General features: G+C 45.3%; 2 pseudogenes; one reads left to right on the top strand and one right to left on the bottom strand.

Annotated features, from left to right (window-relative positions):
- Nucleotides 1-1,628: 1,628 nt before the first annotated feature.
- Nucleotides 1,629-1,746, bottom strand: LOC136659574 (5S ribosomal RNA; annotated as a pseudogene).
- Nucleotides 1,747-3,453: 1,707 nt separating this feature from the next.
- On the top strand, nt 3,454-3,572 carry LOC136659814 (5S ribosomal RNA; annotated as a pseudogene).
- The last annotated feature ends 4,905 nt before the right edge of the window (nt 3,573-8,477 follow it).

Raw genomic sequence — 8,477 nt, 5'->3', positions numbered from 1 at the left:
AAGCAAAGATGTTTAAACAAGAAGCACACACACTTCCAGCACAGCTACACAAAAAATAAGGTAATGTAATGGGCACAGAGGATGTTGTTGTCATAGCATTCTCCCATATTGGTGGTTTCTATATCCCTAGGGGTGGAACAGATCCACCACAGATACAGGAACCCGCTTGCATGATGGTGGGTTATTCTTGGCCATAAGAAACTACAACAGATTTTGCTGCTAAGGTGTCTGCTATGCTCCCTCTTCAACAGTGGCATAGAACGATAGTAAACACACCACCGAAGAACTAGAACAGGGGTGCTCACACTTTTTTGACTCGAGAGCTACTTTGAAACCCAGCAAGGCCCGGAGATCTACCAGAGTTTTTTTTACAATGTTCGCGCCATCATAACATATAACATTTATGTGTACAATGTATGTTGGTGTACCTTGAGCCCTACTGAGTATAACAGAACTTACTCCTGAGTAGACATGCCTAGGATTAGGCTGTGAAGCTGCAATCCTAGCCACACTTACATAGGAGTAAGCCCCATTGAGTACAATGGGCCTTACTCCCGGCGTTTCCTCCCAGAGGCACCTGAAGGGGGGGTTGGCACTCCGCGATCTACTCATTTTGCCTCGCGATCTACCGGTAGATCACGATCCACCTATTGAGCACCCCTGAACTAGAAGGTGGCCACCACAAGTGATAGGAAATGGTTTCTTCTAATGGAATGCCATGGCCCAACGTACTTGGGATAGGAAGTTGGGTGTGATGTTTCCTTGATTATCTGTTAGATTAATTGATTGTGGCTGCAATCCTATGCACACTTTCCTGGGAGTAAACCCCCCTGAGTTCAATTGAGCTTACTTTTGAGTAGACACACGGGATTTTACTGGCAAATATTTTGATCAGTGAAAAAGGCATTCCCACCAATGGATTGGTAGGAAAATCTTACATTTTTAGATTATTTTTAATACAAGTGTTCGCAAAAACTAAGGAGGGCAAGCATCCACTTAGAAGAGGTATTCCTTCCTGTGTGTGAAAAAGAAGGAATGCCTCGTCTAAAATGATGGCTGTTGTGATGCATGTCTCTCTGTCACTCATATGGTGAAGCAGCATAGACCAGTAGGGTCATCTGGGAAGGCCAGGGGAGCAGATTGAACTACATATCCCCACCCCCAAGTTCCTTCCTTCGTGTGGTCATGGGGGCACACTGGTCTGGCTCTGCTAGGCCCCTGCTCCTGCTGCTGCGCTGGCTGGTAAGCCATTGTGGGAAGCAAGTGATGGACAGAGGGTAGAGTGGGGTGGGAAGAGGGAGGAATAGGGGAGTTTATGGGGGGAGGCAGAAAAGGAGAGAGGAGGATACCAGCGGCACCAGCATGTTCCAGAATCTTATCCCTATTCCTTCCTTTGCTCCTTCTCCCTTACTCTCCTAAGTTCTGGGCCAGCAAAATAGTGGGCGCATATCCAAGGAGACCCATTAGGGCAGCAGAGACTTACCCCAAGGTAATGGGAACAAAAGATCTCTGGGACTGTCCCCACCACCACCCCAGGATTACAGCTTGTGCTCCTCTGACAAGGCTGCATTGGGGGGGGGGGTTAGATGGTTGGTTGGCAACCTTCAGTCTCGAAAGACTATGGTATAAGCCTACAGCACCCAGTATTCCCAGTCGGTCTCCCATCCAAGTACTAACCAGGCCTGACCCTGCTTAGCTTCCGAGATCAGACGAGATCGGGCATGTGCAGGGTAGATAGGATTGGGCTATATATGTTCATCTTCTGCTTATTAGGGCTGCCCTTTATACTTTTTCTTCTGCGGTCAAACTCCTTCTGCCGATGAGTCCACAAATGTGGTAACACCAGGGTGATGAATTTGGCTAGTGTCCTAGCATTAGTTTAATGATAGCATAATTAGATGATAACGATTTATATAGCACCACCGGAGGAACATAAGCACTGACAGATGGGCAGTGCTGCTCAGAAATGCTACCACATCTTCTTATTCAGGCAAACTATTGGAACCCCATGCTCACAGGTCCTGACCCTGTCACATGCGCCAACAACAGCATGTGCAGGGACATGTGCATATATAATCCAACCTTGCATGGGAATGTACCATATGATTGGCCCCAGCCATGTGGTTTCATTAAGGAGGAACATAGCAAAAGAGGTTTATGAAATTATGCATGGTATAGAGAGAGTGGATGGAAAGAAACTTGCCTTCCTCCCTCATCGCACTAGAACTCAGAGTCATCCAGTGAAACTAAGAAGAAGCAAATTCAGCAAAGCAACAGGAAGTCCTTCTTATGTTCATCTTCTTCTGATGAGCATCCCTGCACAGTGGAACTGCTGCACCCAAGAGTGACTTGTGTATTGCTGGCCACATGTGAAGAGGGCACATTCTCGATGGTTTCCTGAAATGTCGCATTCCATAACAGAAGGGTAGCCTGTATTGGTACCATCACGGAAACATTTTAGTTACAGACATCACCAAGAAAATGAGATGCTGGGAACCTGAGATGCTCAGTGAACCCATAATTCGGAAACCATATATGCAGCAACTGTTACCCTGCACATGCCCAATCTCGTCTGATCTCAGAAGCTAAGCAAGGTCAGGCCTGGTTAGTACTTGGATGGGAGACCGCCTTGGAATACCGGGTGCTGTAGGCTTATACCATAGTCTTTCGAGACTGAAGGTTGCCAACCAGGGCATTTTGGGGGGTATATTGGCAAGGACAATCACTGAACTTGCAGTACTTCACCTTTCTTTATCCACTAGCATAGCTAAGTCATTTGACACCCAGGGCCCATAAATTTTTGACCCCCCCCCCCCCCCACAACAAAATTAATTAGTCTGGTCTCCAAGTTCAAGTGGGAGCCCAGGTCTACGTGCCCAGCAAACCTTAGCTTCAGTGGCCAACGTTCAAACAGGAGCCCAGGTCTACTCACCTGGAAGAGATGGCTCCAGAGGGCAGTCAGAATGGAAGCCCAGCAGGTCGATCTGGGCTGCAAGTTCAGGCAGGAGCCCAAGTCAACCCAACCAGCAAACCTCAGCCACAGAGGCCAAAGTTCAACCGGGAGCCAGTGGTGTTCCTGGGCTTCCTCACCCCCAGGGCACCACTTGGTTTACAGCCCCCGTCCACCCCTGACCCAGAAATAATTGTAACGACATCACTGCAATTGCTTCTGGAATTGGATTAGGAGTATAAACCTACTCCTGGCACGATTCCACGCTGCTCTGTGCTACCTCCCCTTCCTCTCCTCCAAGGAGAGGAAAGACGCAGCCTAGAGAGGTACAAAATCACACCAGGAGTCTCCCTGTGCACTGCCACTTTGGGGCACATGTTTTGTCTCCTTGGAGAAGATGAAAGGCACAGCCCAGAGCTGTGCAAAATTGCGCCCAGAGTGGCTGCCATCCGGGCATGATGCCACTCTGGGTGGTGTCTTTCATCTCCTTACCTCTCTTGCCCCCCACTAGGTCTGTTACCCTGCATGTGCCTGATCTCGTCTGATCTTGGAAGCTAAGCAGGGTCAGGCCTGGTTAGTACTTGGATGGGAGACCGCCTGGGAATACTGGGTGCTGTAGGCTTATACCATAGTCTTTCGAGACTGAAGGTTGCCAACCAGGTCTGCCACTGCTGGGAGCCCAGGTCTACCTGCCTGGTTGGCTTGCGTTCTGCTCATGACCCCCCCCCCCCAACATTGGATCTGTCCCTCAGTCAGTGACATAATGCCCCTGCATCTAGAGGTTCAATGCTGCCAGCAACCTCTAGGACTGTGCACCGGTCCAAAAAGCCTTCCAGCGATGGAAATGACTTACTGCTAAACTGACCGATTAGCTCACCATGATTGGATTTTGTTTTTTCTTAAAAACAGAAGTCCTTATTCATTCGGGGAATGAAACTAATATGACGAGAACAATCCTGATGCACAGAAAGAGAGAATTATTTATAGAACTGGATAACTGTAATAAGGTCTAAAGAGAGGGAAGTGTAATTTATTGCCAACATTCAGGAGTCTCTTGTCTACCAGGTCTGAGAGTTACTGTGTTGAAAAGTTCATTGAGTGTCAGGGGAAAAAAAATAGGTTTGTGTTCTGGACCTATTTTAAGATGGCAGACAAAGAGTAATTACTATCTTTGGGAAAACAAATGTTATGCAAAAACAGGGGAAGAAAAGAATTATCCGGAAGCAAAAATACGAAGAATGAAAACACAAGCTTGCCAGGATAAAAACAGACTGATTCATCTGGATTTAATAAGACTGATTTTGAAAGTGATACTGTTTTGACTGATAAAACAGCCCAGCTCTACAGGGACAGACACGCTTCTGTTTCCTTTCAAGTGTTCTGGCAGTGGAGGAACACAAATGTTGTAGATTGTAACCCTTCTATCGTTGTATCTTGACCCCCTGTATCTTGCCCCCTGTATCTTGAGCAGACATTGTGTCACTTCTACACCACAATCTTAAACGGGTTTAAAAAATATTCCAATTCTTAGGTCTTAAGGAACTTTAGGAAATTTAGTTCCATCAAAGGCCTGACCACAATCTAACAAAGAAATGTCAGCACTCTCACCAAGCCACAAACCCCAGTACCCTTTGGGATAAAGTCCAGGTGGGCCTCCGTATCTTTGAGGGATCTGTACTAGCCCCCCCACCCACAGATATCTATTTCTTGTGTCTTCACAACAACCCTGTGAGGTAGCAACCAGAGCAGGGCTGATTTAAGAGTTGCGGGCAGGGCAATGAGACGAGACTGTGCAGGATTATATCAAGAACTCTGTTTTGATAAGGCAGTACCATTATTGGATTGGGTCCAAGATCGCTCTTGCACAGGCTTTGAAAAATTGCCACAACCCCCCTCATGAGACTTTGTGACCCCATTGGGGTCCCCAACCATAAGGTGGGGTGAAGAACACTGCATAGAACCTAGAAAGAGCTTTACTGGATCAGGGCCCAATCCCATCCAACTTTCCAGCATTAGGGCAGCAGCAATGCAGCCCCGAAAGTAAGGGAAGAAGTGTTCCTATACCTTTAGGAGGTCTCCAAGACTGCCTCCTCAACATAGGAAGCAGTGCATACCCCATAGTCACAGCAGCACGGGCACTAGAAAATTGGATAGGATTGGGCCCTCACAGCCCAATCCTATCCACACTTTCCTGGAAGTAAGCCCCATTGGCACAAATGGGACTTACTTCTGAGTAGACATGCACAGGATTGGGCTGTGAATCATCTATCAGCACTATGACTTTAATGAACAATGTGCTGGTTATCCATCCCAAATTTGTTGCTAAGCCAGTGGCATAGCTAAGAGGGTGCAGGCAGTAGCAATTGCACCGGGCATCAAGCTTTAGGGGGGCAACAAGCTGAGCTTGACAATAGTGACCAAAATTGTGAAAATCTTGGTATATAGGAATAATACCATCATGTTATATATCATTGGAAAGGTAATTTAATGCAGATTGCAATGAAGGAACCTTCACTGGAATATCTGTATTCTATCAAAAGTTATGGCCAATTAACCAGAAAATGAAAACACAACTGCCTTGTGGAAGAAAAAGTGGATTTGCTTAACTCCAAACTGACCTATACGACTGATTGTTCTGAGTGTCAATGAGATGTTATTATGATACAGCATGGAACCAATAACTTTTTATTTATTTACTTAATTAAATTTGATTTTATCATGTGGGGGGCTACAAAATCTTCTTTGACCCTGAGTAGCAGACAGATGCCTTAGCTATGGCACTGCGCTAAGCAATTGTATGGAAGTCAATTCTTGATCAACAAGATTAATAGTCATGAAGGTATGTCTCTCTTGCGCACAGGATGAATATGCATTTTTTTTCATATCCTGTATTAGCATTCATCATTCATTTCCCTTTTAATATTAATGCCTTCCAACTGTTTATTGAGTATCACTTCATGTTTTGTTTTTTTGTTTTTTGCCTTTTCCACCAAGACCGAAGAAAATCTATTAATAAAAATTCATTGATTAACATGTTGGAATATTAAAGCCATATTTCATCAGCATAAAAAGAAAGCCTCTTCACAGCAAGGCATTATTATGCTAAAAGAAATGTTTTTTGTGGTGCTATGCACCCTCAGGAACAACCTCTAGTTAATTACTAAAAGATCATCTCCATCTGGTAGGCTTTGTCTATCCCATTTCGACTCAGATCAGTCTCCAGATGATCTTTGAAACAGTCTCCTTAAACACACTGGGGTTTCCAAGGTTATTAGTTGCAATTGTGTTGCTTGATCAAGGGAATTTTTGTTTAGTGGGGCGTAGGGAGCAATGTCATAATTATTAGTTGATAATTGTGAACACCTTCTTGACAATATATAGCACCAGCAATGGCTCGAGCCAGTGACACTTCATTATTCTGATTGCCAATTTGATCTGCAACATGAAGAAGAAGGGGTGGAGAATCAAACACAAGATCGAAATATACATTTCAAACACACATTTTCCAACACACACAACAATGGGAGATGTTGACATTCATTTAGCTACAATTAGCATCCTTCTTTCCTCGAGATAAGAAAACAAAGCTTCCAAGATGACAAATGTCCCGGTGTATTAATTAGTGCAACAATGCAGCAAAGGCACATCACAAATATTGATTAAACCTATCTGGCAAATGAGGAAAAAAAATAAACTATTTAATAAGACTGTGATTTGTTGCAAACGGAACCTGCAACAAAGCAGCCAAAGAGAAAGAATGATTATGAAAAGGAAAGTTCAAGCAATAAGACTGGGTCATCTAAGGGCGCAATCCTAACTATGCTCTGGGCTGGCGCAAGTCCCTTGCGCCAGCCCAGGAGGGTCGCAAATGTGTCATAAAGCATTTTGTGCCTCCTTGGGAGTTATCTGCGCCAGTGCACAGAGGTGCCCTAGCCCATGGAAGCCAAAGCTAGCCTCTGCAGCAGCAACATTACGTGAGTTTACGCCAGCTGAGCATGGCTGGCACAGGTGTCTGGGGGGCTTGAGGCGGATAGGGTGGGAGGGAGATATTCCAGGGATGGCAGAGGGTGGGCAGCAGACGTTCCTGGGGGCAGTTGCATGGGGAGCGGGAAGTGAGGCCAGGATCTGGCAGTTATGCCAGATCCTAGCCCCATTCTTGGGCAGCGCAGCTCTGGGCTGCTTTGTTCTGCTCAGATCTGCACCAACGTGTCAGGTGGCACCATTCCAAGTAGACCCATTGGGGCTGCTGCTGCTTTACCAGGGGTAAGGGGAAAAGTTTCCCCTTGCCTCAGGTTGAGCTGCAGTCAGCCCCAAACTTGCGCTGGATACAGTGCAGGCCTCATGACCTGCCCGTTCCAGTGTAAGTTAGTATTGCACCCAGCGATTTTCAACCTTTTTCATTTCATGGCACACTGACGAGGTGTCAAAATTGTCATCAGTTTTTTGGACAAATGATAAGGCACACTGCATGGCCGGCAGGGGCCTTACATCCACCAATGGCCCTATTGCTGATCAAAGCCATGATTGGTTCCTCTGCCTTCTAGAAGGTGTTGATGTAGAAAGAAGACTTCTACTGGCTGTAGTGTCTCAGTGGGCGGAGCCTGCCATGCTTTTGCTCTGGCACCTACACTGGTGCCATTCCATTCTGAGCTCAATTCAAGATAGTTGTGATGACCTTTAAAGCCCTATATGGAATGGGTCGAGGATATGTCAAGGACCACCTTCTCCCATATAATCCTTCACGTTCCCTTTGATCAACAGATCGGGCCCTGCTTAGGATACTGCAGCCAAGGGAATGCCGGTTTGGTGCAAGGCCTTTTCGGTTGTGGTGCCACATTTCTAGTTACCAGAATATTTGAGAATAGCCGTCCCTTTATATGGTTTCCGGAGGGGTCTTATTATTAAAAACTTACAATTTTGCTTGGCTTTTGAGGAGCAGGAGGAACTTCCTAGGGACCCTTTTTGCCTTTGGTTGCTGCTTTTATACCATTGTTTCTATGCTGTTGCTGTTTTTATATTTTTTTTTCCATATTGTTCCAACTTACAGGAGGTCTGGTCTGGGCAGGAGGTCTGGTCTAGAGGGTAGAGCCTCCGACTGCCTGAAGATAACATCCACAAGGTCGCCAGTTCAAGGCCACCGGCACCGTGCGACCTTGAAGCAGCTGACAAGCTGAAGCCGAGCGATTCCATCTGCTCTGAGCATGGGAGAAGGAGGCCAGAATGTGAAACCAGATCAGAGTGAAACACCTGGACTGTTGTGGTTCTTGAAAGATAGAACCTTCTTTCAATTGTAAAAATCCCTACGGGGATTTAATCAGCCTGCCTATGTAAACCACCTTGAATAAAGTCTTGAATAAAGACCAAGAAAGGCGGTATATAAGTACCTATTTATTATTATTATTATTATTATTATTATTATTATTATTATTATTATTATTATTATTATTATTATTATTATTAACTTACGGGCAATCATTTTAAATTGCCTGTAATGATTTTTTTTAATTAATGTTTTATATTGTATTTT

Source organism: Tiliqua scincoides, chromosome 8 (assembly GCF_035046505.1).
Source record: "Tiliqua scincoides isolate rTilSci1 chromosome 8, rTilSci1.hap2, whole genome shotgun sequence".
NCBI classification, from domain to species: Eukaryota; Metazoa; Chordata; class Lepidosauria; order Squamata; family Scincidae; genus Tiliqua; species Tiliqua scincoides.
Note: the sequence above shows the minus strand (reverse complement) of the source record. Positions and strands in the feature narration are given on the sequence as shown.